This window comes from Coturnix japonica, chromosome 3 (genome assembly GCF_054131305.1).
Source record: "Coturnix japonica strain WE chromosome 3, WE-NBRP24, whole genome shotgun sequence".
Taxonomy (NCBI): domain Eukaryota; kingdom Metazoa; phylum Chordata; class Aves; order Galliformes; family Phasianidae; genus Coturnix; species Coturnix japonica.
This window is the reverse complement of record NC_140665.1, coordinates 14,559,340-14,575,224: the sequence shown is the minus strand read 5'-3', so window position 1 is coordinate 14,575,224 and position 15,885 is coordinate 14,559,340. Positions and strand designations below refer to the sequence as shown.

General features: G+C 40.0%; 1 long non-coding RNA gene across 1 annotated transcript in view; it reads left to right on the top strand.

Annotated features, from left to right (window-relative positions):
• The first annotated feature begins 1,090 nt into the window (after positions 1-1,090).
• Positions 1,091-15,885, top strand: part of LOC146761287 (uncharacterized) — a 150,624-nt gene continuing 135,829 nt past the window's right edge. The window contains exon 1 of the long non-coding RNA XR_014944991.1: positions 1,091-1,390. This is a non-coding gene — a long non-coding RNA (uncharacterized LOC146761287). The remainder of the gene's footprint in view (positions 1,391-15,885) is intronic.

Genomic DNA, 15,885 nt, shown 5'->3' with positions numbered 1-15,885 from the left:
ATATTAAGTGAATCATAGAATCACAGAATCACCAAGTTTGGAAAAGTTCTACAAGATCATCCAGTCCAACCATCCACCCATCACCAATAGTTCTCATTAAACCATGCCCCTCAACACAAGGTCCAAACATTCCTTGAACACCTCCAGGGTCGGTGACTCCCCCACCTCCCTGGGCAGCCCATTCCACTGCCGGACCATTCTTTCAGAGTAGTATTTCCCAAAGTCCAGCCTGAACCTCCCCTTAGACAGCTTGAAGCCATTCCCTCTAGTCCTATCACCAGTTACAAAAGAGAAGAGGCTGACCCCAAGCTCACAACAACTTTCCTGGTCTGGCCTTGAAAGACAGACATAAAGAAGGCATTCAGAACCTCTGCCTTTTCCTTATCCTCAGTGGTCTCATTCCCAGCCTCATCCAGTAAAGAGTGGAGACTCTCCTTATTCCTCCTCTTACTGCTGATGTATTTGTAAGAGAGTTTCTTGTTCCTTTTTACCCCAGAGGCCAGGTTGACTTCAAAGGCTTTTGCCTTTCTGATTTTCTCTCTACACATCTTAACAACTTCTCTGTACTCTTTCTGCATTGCCCATCCCTTCTTCCACAGGAGGTAGATTCTCTTTTTCTCCCGGAGGCTCAAGAATAGCTCCCTACTCATCCATGCTGGTCTTCTTCCCCACCAGCTCTTTTTGCAGCTCAGAGGGAGAGCTTGCTCCTGTGCCTTTAAGACTTCCTTCTTGAAGAGTGACCAGCTGTCTTGGACCCCTTTACTCCCTAATTCCAGGGGACTCCCCTTACTAGATGTTATGTTCTCTTTCCAGCATGTCATAAGTTTTCTGTGGTAGCACTGAATTGTTTTATCATAGTTTAATGCTCCCCTCTAACTTTCTAGTACAATCAGACACTCCACGATAGTACATGTTGGGGATGTCAAGCACAAGACTTCTTGTTTTTATATGAGAGGTTGGAAGTAAGAAATCTGTTGCTAATTTGCTTAATAGAGGTGACTTTTACAAGGATTTATTTCTGTATTTTACTCAGTTTTGTGTAGCTCCATTAACTTGGAAAGGCTCAGCTGAACCTAAATCCACATGCAAAATTTCTGATTTAAGTTTGGATAGTACTACATGCAATTTCTTCTTGAAGAAAAGCCCTGTCTTTCCATATTTGTTCCCTAACCTGTGCTGATGGTCTCACTGACATCTGTGGGAGTACTCTCAGAGTGTCTGAGAGTAATATAATAATTCTTTCTTTTTCTTTTTTCTTTCTTCAGTGCTGCCATTCCAGTGGAGACTGCAGTAGAATCTCCTTCCATGTTAGCCACCACGCTGGAGTAGGTTCTCTGGTTGTGTTTCCTGCCATCAGGTGTCACCCCATCCAGATGTCTGCAAGGAGGAGGTAAGAAATACACTCTGCTACCAAACATGCACATTCTGCTGATCTCTTGAAAACACTTTCCTGCAGTGGAAATCTCAGATAACTAACGAGGTATGCCAACAGCTCTCTGACTGTCCATCTGCTGATCTGTCAGCTTAAATATTACCTTTTATGTCTCCTTGAAAGCAATTATTTTCTCCACCTATGGTTCTCAAAGAGGAGCTTTTCTTTCTTTCTTTCTTTCTTTCTTTCTTTCTTTCTTTCTTTCTTTCTTTCTTTCTTTCTTTCTTTCTTTCTTTCTTTCTTTCTTTCTTTCTTTCTTTCTTTCTTTCTTTCTTTCTTTCTTTCTTTCTTTCTTTCTTTTTGTGCACCAGGTAAATTGTCAGACAAGTGATATAGATGGGCAGGATGGGTGTCTACACATGTGACTAGCAGAAAGAAGAATCTACTGTTTTGGTTGATTTTTAATGCACTTGCTGGTAAATGAAACAAATACATGATTTCAGTGGGGTGAATACACAATTTCAAGTTGGTGAGGGAGTTTGCATCTATGTGTATGAGCAGGGTGAAGGCACCTTGGTTGTTAGCAGGTGAAATCTGTCCAGAAGACATGTATTTTACAAGCAATTACTTTCATGACAAATCTTTCAGCTCCTTAGGGCTTTAATTGCTTCTTCTGCTCTATACCAGCCATGTATTTTGTTTATAGATGATGTTATAATTTTGAGTCTCTATAGAGGAGTTTGATTTAAATAGATTTTTTTTTCCTTCCAACTAAGAGAGGAATATTTGAAATAGATTTAAGAAATAGACAGGAATTCTTAATTTGTTTCTTTATCTCCTGATGCAAAACATCATAACTCCCAACAAAGCCAAAAAATTAATAGTTCTTCACAGCAGGAAAAGCAGTGAAGTCAATGGGAGTTATTTGTATCCTGATGGGGAATATTCCTTCTGGGAAACTGTAAATCTCCTGTTTACCATAAGCAATTCATTACTGCTCTGGCAGTAATAAATCATTCAAGAGTTTGTAGTAATCCCTATAAATACTTAAGGGTACCTATGCTTTGATTATCATTTTTTTTCTAATACAAAAGTGATCAGTGTGAATTAACATATAGATTTCTACGGACATTTTGTTTATGGTTTACCCTTTTTTCTTTATACTACAGTACTTGTTTCAGATTCAGTGTTACGAGCAGGCCTGCTGCAGATCTCCTCCAAATTTCACCCGTTGCTCGTGAGAATTTCAGCTTCTCGATAAATAAATATTTTGGGTCGGGTCTTGAAAACACAGAAGTCCTTATTTGCATGTTATTTTTGGAACGTGCCCATGTCTTAGTGGAACTCACATACCACAAAAACTGATGGAAGAAATAGAGATGTATCTTCATGCCTTGGCTTTGAGTGCCAGAGGGGAGGGGAGCTGAGGAGATGGGAGAAGGAGTAGACAGATTCAGTGACTGAGCTTTCTCTGCAGAGGAGGAAAAAGGTTTTAGTCCTGACAGTAAGTAGAACAAATGTAGCATCAAAGGCATGTGTCTTCCGAAGGCAGCAAAATATCCTATCAGGCTAAAACAAACTTTGATAGCAGCACTGGCAGATTGTAGCATGCTTTGCTCTCTCTGTCCTGTTTATCCTGGCTTTTTTTTTTTTTTCTTTTCTTTTTTTTTTTTTCTTCTTCTTCTTTTTTTTTTTTTTTTTTTTTTTTCCCTGGGAACAGAGACTATTTCTCTCTTAACTTTCTTCTATTTCAAGAATGAAGAACTTGTGCCCTTATGGTTACCTTTAGGGGCATCTCTGCTCCTAGGCTGTGAGATTAACTTCATTGTTATTCTTCTAATTATCAGTCTATTCCTGAATTGCCTGTGGAAAAACAAAGAAGAGGGTTTTACTGACATTTTAGGCCCGTATTGAACCATCCCTACTGCTCAGATATCTACAGTTTCTACTTTCCAACCATGTGCAGGTAGAAAACATTTCTAGACTGGGGTATTTCTTGTTTTTGGACTAGCAGATTATGTGCTACTTTACAAACAGAAATAGTTTGAAGCCATTTTTAAATACCAGAATTGGAATTGACCTGCAAAGGAAAAAAAAGTATAGAAGATCTTTGGGATAAAATGTTTTAATTTTCCTGCCATGAAGAGTGTTATGGCTTTATTAAATATATTCATTTCAATGGGTGACTTTAACAGCACTGAAGTTCTTTTCCACACTCATGTCAGTGAACTGCATCTCAGATTACAACATTTTTCTCTAGACCCCTTAATGTAAGAAGGTAAAGAGTGACTGGTCAAATCCTCAGAATACGTTTCTAGGATTTAGGAAAAAATATGAAGGGGAAAAATCACTTGTAATGAATGCACAGGCAGAAGGTACTTCTATAGAAATGTGTTTAATGTGGGTTTATCCGTGAGTGGATACCTCTGTGAAGCCCCAGTGGGGCTAACAATGCAGGTTTGTGGTCCCAGATGCTTCAAGGTGGAGAATTTTCTAGCTAATCAATCAGCAGAGCTTCACAGAATTTTAACCAAGGCAATTAGAGTAAAATGAACATGTGAAAACCTTCTAGTTGTCTATGCAGACATCTCCACTTGATTTTCTTGGCAATTTAATAAAAAGTATAAAACAGAGCCAGGTTTTGGTCACAGAGTAAGCTTATAGTTTATACAAAGAACCAACAATTATGAAGCACCCTGCATTGCTTTAATCATGTGATTTATATACCATTAATTCTTTAAAAAAATCCTGTTTGAGAGTCAACTATTTGATCAAGTCCTTATGCAATATAAACAGCTGATTATCTTCCTATTGAAGATTTTTCATTGGCTCTCTTGTTTTCCTAATAGCAGGGGCCTGTGTAATTAAATACTTCATTGCATTGTACTGAGAGGTTAGTTTGCATATATTTTGTATAATTATTTTGTAATTTTCTTTTACAATAAAATTTTACAAGCCTTTTGACCGTTTGCTGAATGTGACTGGAATAATATGAAACCTTTCAGTGACAGATTTGACACTTTCTGCTTCCACTGTGGTATCTTCTATCAAACACTAACCTGCTCATAAGGAGACTGTAAAATATTGATAAGAGCATAGAATCATTAACACAAAATAGTTTTCCACATCCTGCTACATAGCTACTCGTGCAGTTGATGTTCAACTTTGGCAGTGTATCATTAGAGATGTGGAATTCTGTTTTAATCAAATATTACAAAACAAGAGACAGATCCTCATTTTGTGCAGCTGTCCTGGCATTTATTTTCTGCTCAGCTGCACTGATTTTTCACCCTCTGAAAAACTTTGTCTTTGGAGCATATGAATTGAGGTTACTGCTGAGCTTTCCAGTGATCTCTTGGAGGCTTGAGGTCCCCTGTCTCCACTTGGGTAATAGATTGGAGATGCTGTATGCCTCTCTACCTGATGAGCTGTCAATTTGCTGGATAGATAAGCTGTCAGAGAACTGAGGAAGTTTCAGTTTGAAATCTTTCTTGGTTTAAAAAAATAGTAAAAGTGGTTCTGTGAAATGTCTTGATTTAACCAAACCAGCATTTTCTCCAGCAATGATCAGTTCTAAGAGAAGCTAGATGTCCATGTGTTCAGCTAAATTTTGGAACACTGCTACTGTACTTCTTTTGAGTGACAACGGTTTGGGGCCTCTGTGATTAGAGATAGCATTGCACAGTCAGACTTGTTCAGTGGTGAGTCATGAGGCAAGGAAACAGGGCGAGAGTTCAGTACATAGGGTAAAGGCCTTGAGTGTAGAAAAGTTAGTGCTAGCAGGGACTCATTTTAAGATCCCCAGAATACTTGGCACTATGGGATTAGTATGTATATGGTTATGAGGTACACTACATGGAAATTAATAAATGAAGTGGCCAGCTTAAATTCAGAATGCTAGCACTAACAGGCAGGGGATGTGTATTCTGGAACTTCTATTAAGGGACCAAATGGCAGAAATGGCATATTAATTATTGTTGTAGAGGTACTCTTTTCAGTCAAACGCTTGGTTTCTGACCACTTTTATCTTGATAACAATTAGAAAGTGTTCATGTGAAGAGTCCTAAGTAATTGGAACTGGATCTTGACTCCCTAGAACTCAGTTGGAATTATGCTGTTTGTTTCATTAAGAATTAGGTTGAGCCTTTAGGAACAGAGAGTTTAATTACTACTAAAATGGAATAGATCCAGTGCACAGATTCTTTCATCAGCCTTGAAAATCTGTCTGGTAAAAGCCAAGATGTTTTAAGCAGAACAAAGTGTCCACAAAAAGCCTAAAACGTTCCATCTCTAAATCTCTTCCCTGTGTATGAAGGTGGCCCTGGTTGATACGTTGAATAGTTAGCAGCCAGGATATGTTAAGTCTCACAACCATGTTTTTGGGCCAACTGACAGCAGAAGAAAGTTCCCGTGTGAATGCTGAGCGATCTGGCTAGCTCTGTTGAGCCAAACTGTTTCTTCAAAGACCAGACAGTGCTGAACTTAGTAACATGAAAAATGTGACTTTTAAAAATTCTATTTTCAGTTCACAGCTGGATTTGCAGTCAATTAGGATGTTTCTTTTCTCGTGTTTTCTGGATAAAATATTACCTTAAGTTAACCAGCTTATGTTTTATTCTGCTCTGAAATGATGGGAAATCAAGCCTGCATTTTTATGAATTTTCAAGACCAAACTTTTCTTTCTGATTTTTATAATTAATATCTGCAAGTGATCAGGACCTAAGGTTTCTACTGCTTCCTGCTAAGGGGGAATATTCAGCCAAACACTGATTTTAAACTCAGTTGTGTCCTAGAAATCTTGAATAATTACAGGCTGTTGTTCATTTTATACACTTATCTGAAATGACCCTGACTTGAGGGAAAGAATATTAACATAATGAGAGATCTCAAGAAAATTTTGGTGTCAAAATTATTCTTGTTGTGGTTTTTGTAATTTGGTTGGCGTTGCTATTCCACATCAGAACATCATGTGGGATGATGGGAGTTAAGGAGACAATTTTTTTCTCTCCTCTCCTCTCCTCTCCTCTCCTCTCCTCTCCTCTCCTCTCCTCTCCTCTCCTCTCCTCTCCTCTCCTCTCCTCTCCTCTCCTCTCCTCTCCTCTCCTCTCCTCTCCTCTCCTCTCCTCTCCTCTCCTCTCCTCTCCTCTCCTCTCCTCTCCTCTCCTCTCCTCTCCTCTCCTCTCCTCTCCTCTCCTCTCCTCTCCTCTCCTCTCCTCTCCTCTCCTCTCCTCTCCTCTCCTCTCCTCTCCTCTCCTCTCCTCTCCTCTCCTCTCCTCTCCTCTCCTCTCCTCTCCTCTCCCTAAAACGGGCATAGGGGGAGGGAACCGGCACCGGAGGGAAGGTGGGGAAGGACCGGAAGGGCAGGGGGTTTTCACCGGGTTCCCTGCGAAGAGACAACGTGGTTGGAACCTTCCCACCTCCCACAGCCCGCCGGTGAGATTTGGACTCGTTTTTCTCCTTATTGAAACTCTCTCGTTGTTGTTTAGTGTCATTGGGTTCATTAAACTGCCCTTCGTTGTTAGATCGTTCTCCCCCCCCCTTTTTTTTTCTTCATTTTTTCCCCTCCTAGACCCCATCGCCATCTCCCTTCCCTTCCCTTCCCCTCTCTCGGAGCGCACGTGGCCGGGCTGGGCCGGGCTGGGCCGGGCCACGCCGTACCGCGTTGTTAGAGAGGGGAGGTACTTTGTAACTTCTCTCCCAGGGTTTATTCCCGCTGTCGCGGGGTGAGCTCTAGAGAGAACTCTGTGACAAATCTCTAGAAGTATATTTTTTTCTATTACAGGGCACATAGAGTTTGTTTCTTTTCCCAGCGTTTCTCTTTAGCTGCTTGCCAGCAAGCAATTTGAATTTGACTGCAACTCAACTCAGTGCCATTTCCCTAAAAAGTGCTGAATTATTTATTTATTTATTTATTTATTTTCTGCTGCAAACTAAGGATGTACCAACAGAATTCATTTCGTAAAACTCAAGTGTGAAAGGAGGATGCATATGTAACACTGGGTCCACTTTCTGATGTGACTGTCAAAGATTCTTTCCAAGCCCACACATCCAGTGTACCTCTGATAAGCAGTTGTGGGACTATGTTGAAGAATACCTCTCTTGATACATCTGAAGTAAACACCACGTACTGCTCTGTCATTACCTTCCTTCTTCATGGTTGGATGTGGTTTTTTTGGAGACAGAACCATAGTGTAATCTATAGGCCTGGGATTTCTTGATTTGGCTGACATCAGGCTTTTCTTTTAGTAGTGATTCTGAGTTGACATCAAGACTTTGGTTCTACAGATTACAGCATTTTGACAGTTTGTTTACACATCCTGTTGGGAACATTTCTTTCACTGATAACTGCAAGGTAGATGGAATAGTTGTGTGGCTTTGGACTTGGAATATGTGGGGTGTGTTCTATGGACATTTGATACAATTTGTGTGTGTACAAGGAGCATTCTAACTGGCCATTAAAAGAAAGGTCAGTAACTACCTCTATTGTGTCATTTCTTCCATTATACAATGGGAAGAATATCAAATATGGTTAGGTTATTATTCCATATAATTAATAGAAATAAAGTCTGAATATGAGTAGATTGAGATGGAGATAAGTTAGTATGGATCTAATATTTTTTAGCACCACTGTAAGTATGGAAACATGCCCATTTTAAAGTCTCTGTATTTAACAGCTATGGATTTGAGAAAGGAAGAACAGGCTTAAACTTAACAGGTGTAAGACATTTTATTTTTAGAAATAAAAAAAATAAAATAAAAAAAACCAAAAAACTGATAGAAGTAGTCAATATGGGTTCAGTAAGGGGGGAGATAATGCTTGACCAGGTAGCCTTCTGTGCTACTGTCACTCGCTGGGTAGATGAGGGGAAAGCAGTGGATGTTGTGTACCTTGACTTCTGCAAGGCTTTTGACATTGGCTCCATAAACTCCTTGTAGGTAAGCTTAGAAACTATGAGATAGATTAACAGACAATAAGGTAGACTGAGAATCGGCTGCCTGTCAGGGATCAGAGTGTTGTGATCAGTAGCACAGAGCCAAGTTGGAGGCATGTAACTAGTGGTGTTCCCCAGGGCTTGGTGTTGGGTATGATCTTGTTACATACTATCAACAATTGGGATGAAGAGAGAGAGAGTGCACTCTCAGCAAGTTTGCTGCAGATACAAAGCTGGGATGAAGTGGCGTGCACACCAGAAGGCTGTGCTGCCATTCAGCACGATCTGGACAGGCTGGAGAGCTCAGCAGAGAGGAACTAGATGTGTGACTGTTATGTGATAGCTGAGTAACATTCCACATTAACTGGTAGTAATGACAAAGGAAAGATTGGCTGTAAGCACCTGAGTGACTCCCCTTTGATCCATAAATCAAAGCGTATGTGCCCAAGCCTTATTTTGGTGGAGACAAGTCGTGTGCTTTTTGCAAGACTTTTGTGGAATAGAAGAGGGAAGTCCATACACTTTTAGCATCCCTGTTGGAGGAGGGTAAAACAGGGACTTTCCTACCATTCTTACACACAGGGTTTAAAACTTAAAGCTTTGTTGTGATGAAACCAAGACATGGAAAGAGAGCTTATTTAACAGTGAAAAGCAGTGAAATTCCTCAAGGGAAAAAAATGGCGTTATTGGCCCTGCATGCTTCCTCTGGGAATTCGCTCATTTTTTTCGCATGGGCCAGGACTCCATTTCAGCCCAGCACTGTCCAGTCACTCTCTGCCCCAGTGATGCTGTAGAATCTCTCTTACATTCCTACACAAACCTGCCTGGCCCAGCCCTAGGCCCTGCTGAACCAACCCTGACAAGCAATATGATGTCTTGCCCTCAGCCCCAGCCCTGGGCCCATGAACTTGGCTGGGGCTCAGGGCTCTGGTTTCTGGGCTGCTCCTGGCTGCTGCTGCAGGCTTGCCTTGCTTGCCTCATAGTCTGTCCGCTGGCAATGTCATCACACTCAGCAGCTGGTCCCTGAGATATTAGCTGGCCCTTGTTGCACCCTGACATGGCACTTGCCTTGCCTTGTTCTCCAGGCGTGGCTGAATTGTTTTCAGACTGTAAAGCATAGTTTCAAGGCTCTAAAATATGTAAATTATTTGGTGCCTTCTTTCTGGCACTACTTCTTTCTCTGAAGATGGTGTACATCTTCAGATGCTGTGTGTGCAGTTCATCGTGGGTATCTAAACTCCTTCTCTGTGAGTCAACTTCCAGGAAAACAAGGTAGCAGGAATTCCATGGCATGTGGGTACAATTCAAGAGAAGGTGTATTTGCTATTTCTTCAGTGTATTAATCAGAAAACTTCTCAGAAAACATTTCTTCTGTTCCAGCTTTGTTAATTGGCCTGATTATTAAACCATTGGTGTTTGTAATACTATGGGTTGCCAAACAGTGAACAAGCTTTTGGCATAGTTTTGTACTGTTTTTTACTTTACACTGGCAAGTATTTAATTGTTTGGGAATTGGTCCAACATACACTGCCCTTCCCATTATTGGTTGCTAGAACAGCCAGCATGTTTTGTAACTGCCTGTTTTAAAGACCGACAACTGCATTTGAAGTGTATAGTCTGTATTTTGTCAGCTGCAGCAGGGAAACATTATTGGAACTGGATCACATAATGCACAGACCTGATAGATGGACTCAATTAAATCAACAATAATATAGCAGTTGGCACATTCATTGTGGCCACTCTGATCCCTCTCTAAAATTTTTCCAAATCCTTTTTATTCTCCAAACCTCTGACCAAAACTTTAGGCCCTTTATAACCCTAATTCAAACATCACTTCAGAGGTTAACACATTTGAACTCCCAAAGCAGTGCTTTTAACTTCTATCCTGTGGTCAATAAGAGGCTAACTTTATCTATAAACAGTGTCAGATGGTGTCTCACACATTGCACTTAAGAAACCTTACTCCTGACAGTTCCTTGACCTTGGTGGCCTTGAAGACTGGGCAGCTTAAATGACACTGAACAGGGTACCAGTGGAGAGATCACATGCTTGATACTGTAAAGCTGACAGCAAACTGGCAATGTTAAGGGTGCGAGGAAGGAGGCAGGAGAGCATCGGAAGAAAGCAAACAATGAAGTCTGTCCCAAAACAGCACGTTAGGATAGCTATAGGATATTCTTACAGCCAGATCCCTGTGTTTTTTCTCTTGATCATAGATTAGCTACATGCACATATTCTAGGCAGGTAGAAGATTTTTTCCTGGTGATTAGTCCTTCCCTTTTATGCCTGATAAGGTTGCAAATTACAGTAATGTCAGGAAGGACATGGACCAGAAAATGTATTACTGTTGAGCAACACTCTCATTAGCTAACAGAACCTGAATCTTCAGTTAATATAAATAAAAAGCTTTGTTACATCGTGAGTGTTAATTTGGACTAGATAAGAGTCTTGTCCTAAGAAGCACAAGAGGAATTTAACATTCTGTTCTTACTGAAAACCCTCTAAAAGTAATGTGAAAACCCTCTAAAAGTAGTGTGACTACAAGAATGACAGTTGAAGACTCAGAATATCCAATTTTGGTTTGTTATTTCTTTTTCTTACTTAACAAAGCAGTTTGAAAAGTACTGTAAAAAGTAACAGTGTCCAGTATTGAAGAGAGAAGAGGCTCCATTCTGATTGCTCTGTTGAGTTTGATAGCACAAAATTTGGGACAAAATAGAGTCAAACCTTTTGCTGTTCTTCAGTAGGTACTTCCTTAGAAAGAGTTGCAGTTAATTCCACAACAGCCATCTTTCATCTGCACATCTTGTGTCAGATTTGCTCTGGGTGTTATGTATCAGTAGCAAATGCTGTGTGATCTACAGCTGATGTGTTCTTACTGTAAAGGCAACCTCATTAGTAGAGCTCTGTTGTATATCCTTTTGTCAAGAACTGAACCGGAACATGACAGTTTTACTGCTTTAAGTATGTCTGCAGAGGCAGGTTTTGAAAGCCAGCTGTGTACATCAGAATCGTTTCTCTTCATGTACCTGATGTATTTAGCTATGATGACACAAATCTGTAACACACATGTAGCCTCCAGTCTATTTCTAGACCCTTGAGCACAGAACATTATTACGCATGCCCATGCTCTGTGACAGCATGCATTTTTTCTGTTGTAGATAGTGGGAGCAACTTGAACGTGCAGTACCGAAAGGTTTACATATGCTGATCTTGTGGGAACAATGAGTCTGGAGGGGTAGTTATACTCCTGACATGCTGACATATTTCAAAGGTTCCCATTTCTTAGTACTCACAACTGCAAATTGTTTGATCACTGAGTTGTTACAATTCAAGTTTGCAGGGAATGATACAGTGGATATAATTATTTTATTCTCTCCTTCCCATGCTTTGACCACCTGGGATCTGTGACATCTTCATATTTAGATTATTGAAATTAATCAAACTATCCAGGAAGGCTACCTGATATAAAAACAGTGTTTTGTTTCCAAGTTGAAAAATACATGCAAATTGCATACAATGTCCTTCTGATTGTTCATGGATTAAGGGAATGAATGTGGGAAATCAGACACCTAGGTTTCATAAACGTCTGAACAGAGGTTACCTGGTGACAGTCAAATCTTGAATCAAGAGCTTATAGTGACAACTATTGGGCAAGACTGAAGTGTCAAGAAGAAGAGTGGTGCTTGCTATGTTTTATTTAGTATAAAATTTGAAGATGCTTAACCAAGATGAACAAGTTTTAAGTATTTTCCCCTCCTATCTGTTTCTTTATATTTATCATGTACTGAGTTACAATGGTTACCATAACTTGAATTATTCCTTCTTTGAATATAGTTGCCCCGAAATTTTCTCCACAGTTGATGCGATCAGAGGCAGGTGGACTGTTTATGCAGCTGATTCCTGTTCAGTGGGTATAAAGTTACTGTAATTTATTTTGTAGGAAAACAGTGAAGTTTTTGTTTATCTCCAAGATTATTTTCTCCGGGAAGAGATGAGCAGCTGAAAAGCTTAAATAAGAGTAAATCTCCGTTTTTGTTTTTGTTTTTTTTCCAGATATTTTACTTTTGGAAAATCTCATTCCTGTATACATTTAAAAATGTTTGCTCATGGGACATTACAAAGATGTAACATTAGGCTTTGTTGATCCACATTTCTCCTAAATTTTGACAAAATATTTTCAATATTTCTTCATTTTATTCTCCAAATAATTAAAAAAAAAAAAAAAGTAAAGGCAATATTTTCATCACCTGATTAATTTTTTCTGTGTTGTTCGTGACAAAATGACAAGTTCATTGATCAGTTCTTTTGTCTATAAACATAGTTTAAACATCGCTTTTAAATGGAAAAGATAGACCAAACAATCTGATAAGGATTCCTCATTGTGTACACTGCATGTCTCTTTGTAATTGCATAGCTCTGGACTCACTGGTTGCAGTACCTTTACTATTAATTACGTAAATTTTCTTTATTCTCTGTTTCTGTAACATATCCATTGGATTGGTTTCAGCATGGAGTTTTGTAGGTCTTTGTCTGTAACCTGCACTTACGTTATCCACATCTCCTATTCCAAATTAAATAAGAATCACAACAGTAAGCAGTGAATTTGGAGTATAGAAGTGATTTGCATTCCTTGTTGCCTGAGTGTGTTCTGTAGTTCTGGGTGTGTTCTGTAGCTCACCAGTAAGGGATATATCACAGCACAGTGCAGCAATCTCTGAGAAGATGAGAGGGCCAATGTGCAAGCTACTTTCTGATTAAATAAGAACTGCCTCTAAACACAGACAATCCAAAGAGACAAAAACGTTGGAGAAAAGTTCTCTTTTATTCTTGATGTAACATGGTGAAGAGAGCCATTTGCTTCATCTGCTTGTCAGTACGCAAAGGTCTTATATGCTGTTCAGTGGATGAAACTGGTGTCTCTGAATCCCTGACCTCAACAGATTTTGCCTTTGTTATATAAGAGTGAAAGTGCTGCCTCTAAAATAAGAAAAGGGAACTTATTGTGGTGATCTCTGAGGGGTACATGCCAGAGTTACACAGGGACCTTTGACCTTTAGTTTTCTGAGCAATGAAGAGTCTTTTACATGCTGGGCCTTCAGAGGTGCACAGTTTTCATTTGCTTATGAAAATTGGGATTTACACACTTGTGAAAAAGTAGAGTACAATTACATCAAGTATAAGCATCTAAAGTGACCAGCACTTACTTTTCCTGTCCTCTTATATAATAGTAAGTATGAGCACAGATGCACTGGAAGATGTGGCTATCCTATCACTTTAGTCTCTAAGGGAGTTGAGCTGGAGATAAATTAACTAAAACAATTCTGAAATCTGGTCCATAATTAAAGGTAGATATGAATGTACATCAATTCAGAGTCTAATTCCTGCTGCCATGAGAAGAAGAGCTTTGTGTCCACTGTGGATACCTTCAAATCCTTCAGAATTCTGGCAAAAGTCAAGAAACTGCAATTAGGGCAAGAATAATTGTTGAGAAGTTACAGAAGCAGCCACAGATGTGTGCAGCTCTAGAGATAAAACTCTTCCCTTTTTTTTTTTTTTTTTTTTTGCATAAAGTCTCTTTGTTAGTGTCCAAAGGAAGGAGCTGATTCTAAGATGCTGTGCTGTTATCCTGTGCTGTGTTCAGCAGGGATATGTGTTGAGTCCAGGACATGAGTGAGGCTTGTTGGGAATGGCTTACAGTTCTTGGTGTTTGCCTCTGGTTTTCCCTGTGAAGAATCTGGTGAAATATGGTAGCTGTATGAAGGTCTCAGCCAGACAATACTAATAGGTCCAACTAAATACAGTTCCACTTGTGGTCAGTACTTCTTTCTCCCTTTGAGATGCGGAGGTTAGGTCAGTCTTAAGTGATTCAGTGTGCAGTGAGACACAAATCCATCCGCCCTTGACCTGAGTTACTTGACAAAGCTGAACCGCCTTCAGTGAATTTGTGTGGGTTTACAGCAGCTGAAGAACTGTCCCAATAGGACGTGAAGAGCTTCCTACTGCAGATGAAGCAATTCACTACCCACTTCTATTATTAGCAGTTGAAGGCTTTTTCATTCAGGAAGAATGGCAAAATTGACTTCCTTTTTTTGGACTCTGAAGTGAAAAATGAGCTGTTGTCATGAGCAATGTTGAAAAATATCTCTTGATTTTGAGAAAACACACAGCTATTGACTTAAACTCCTGGTTTATTAAACAGCCACTAATGATGAAGGGAATCTGTGAATTGTTATTAGATATTTTGCTGAAAGATTAACCTAGGGAAATAACAACATATTTCTGAAAGAGACATTAAAGCATTGGACTGCCCTGCACTGCAACAAGACATGACCTGAGACCAAGAGTCTGAGAATCTGAACTCAGTTTGTGACTGTCACTGACACCTCGCGTGACCTCAGGGTACTTATGTAAGCTCTGTGTGCCCTGTTTCCATTCTATGAAAGGAGTTAAAAAAAAACAAAAACAAAACAACACAAAACCATTCCGTTTCTCATGTTTGTCTATTTAGATTCAAGGGCATTTGTTCTTTCTGCACCATACCAAAGAATGAGACTCAAGTCTATGTTGTCAGGGGCCCAGGGCTTTACCATAGAAGTCATTGTAAAAAGATCAAATTCTGTCATAGCTGGAATATTGAATGCCAAAGCAAAATTAGAACAAGGCAGTTCTGGGCCTGGACACACAGTGCTATTTTTTTAATTACTACTTCAATCATTCATTATTTTTAAAACTAAAAGCAATGATGTTTACAAAATAAATAACCACATATTTCCTTGTCACCAGCAAAGTGCTAAAAGGAGAATAAAGGAAATCATGTAGAACCCTTCTTCAGTGGGAGACCTCTCTGAGAGGGAGCTGCAGAACTGGGTCCAGCATTTACCCAGTACTGCTACCCTAAAGCACAGATGTTCCTTCTTTGTTCTCACGGTGGCAGGGACCAAATGCTGTCTCCCTCTGAAAGCACAAAGATACAGTTCTTCTTCCACACTTCCACAGAGTTCTAGAAGTTCTTTCCTGTTATTTCCCTTGTCTGTGCCCCATGGGTCCAGCCTCCCCTCTGTGCTTGGGAGTCACAGCTTCATGCCACTTGAAACTGCATTGCTGGTGATCCAGCAAAATGTGTATGTTCCCTTGAGGCCTGGGTGTTTAAGAGACAAATCTTCTTTCCCTTCAGAAATACAAAAATGCTGAATAGGGTGACCTAAGACCTAAGTATATCATGAGATTCCCTTGGATTGACAATCAGCCGTCTGCCTTGGATACAGATGGCATGGGATGAGTAAGTCCCTGAGGGTAAAAGCCCATATGTCCGTGTGTGTTTGCCAGTGATAGAGAGGGTCACCCACTGCAACACCTCTTTAAAAACTTATCATTAAGCCTGTCTCCTTTGTGAACTTTCTCATTATCATTTCATTGTGCTGTGCAGTTCTGGCCTGGCGCAATGAATATTGACTTCATGCTTGCTTTTCTAATTGAATTACAGTGGAACAGGCTGAGCCACTGAAGTTTCCTGCCTTCAGTCCTGCTTCCCTGGCAGCCAGCTGAATAGAGGCTGAAAGAAAAGCTGTTTGCTTGGGC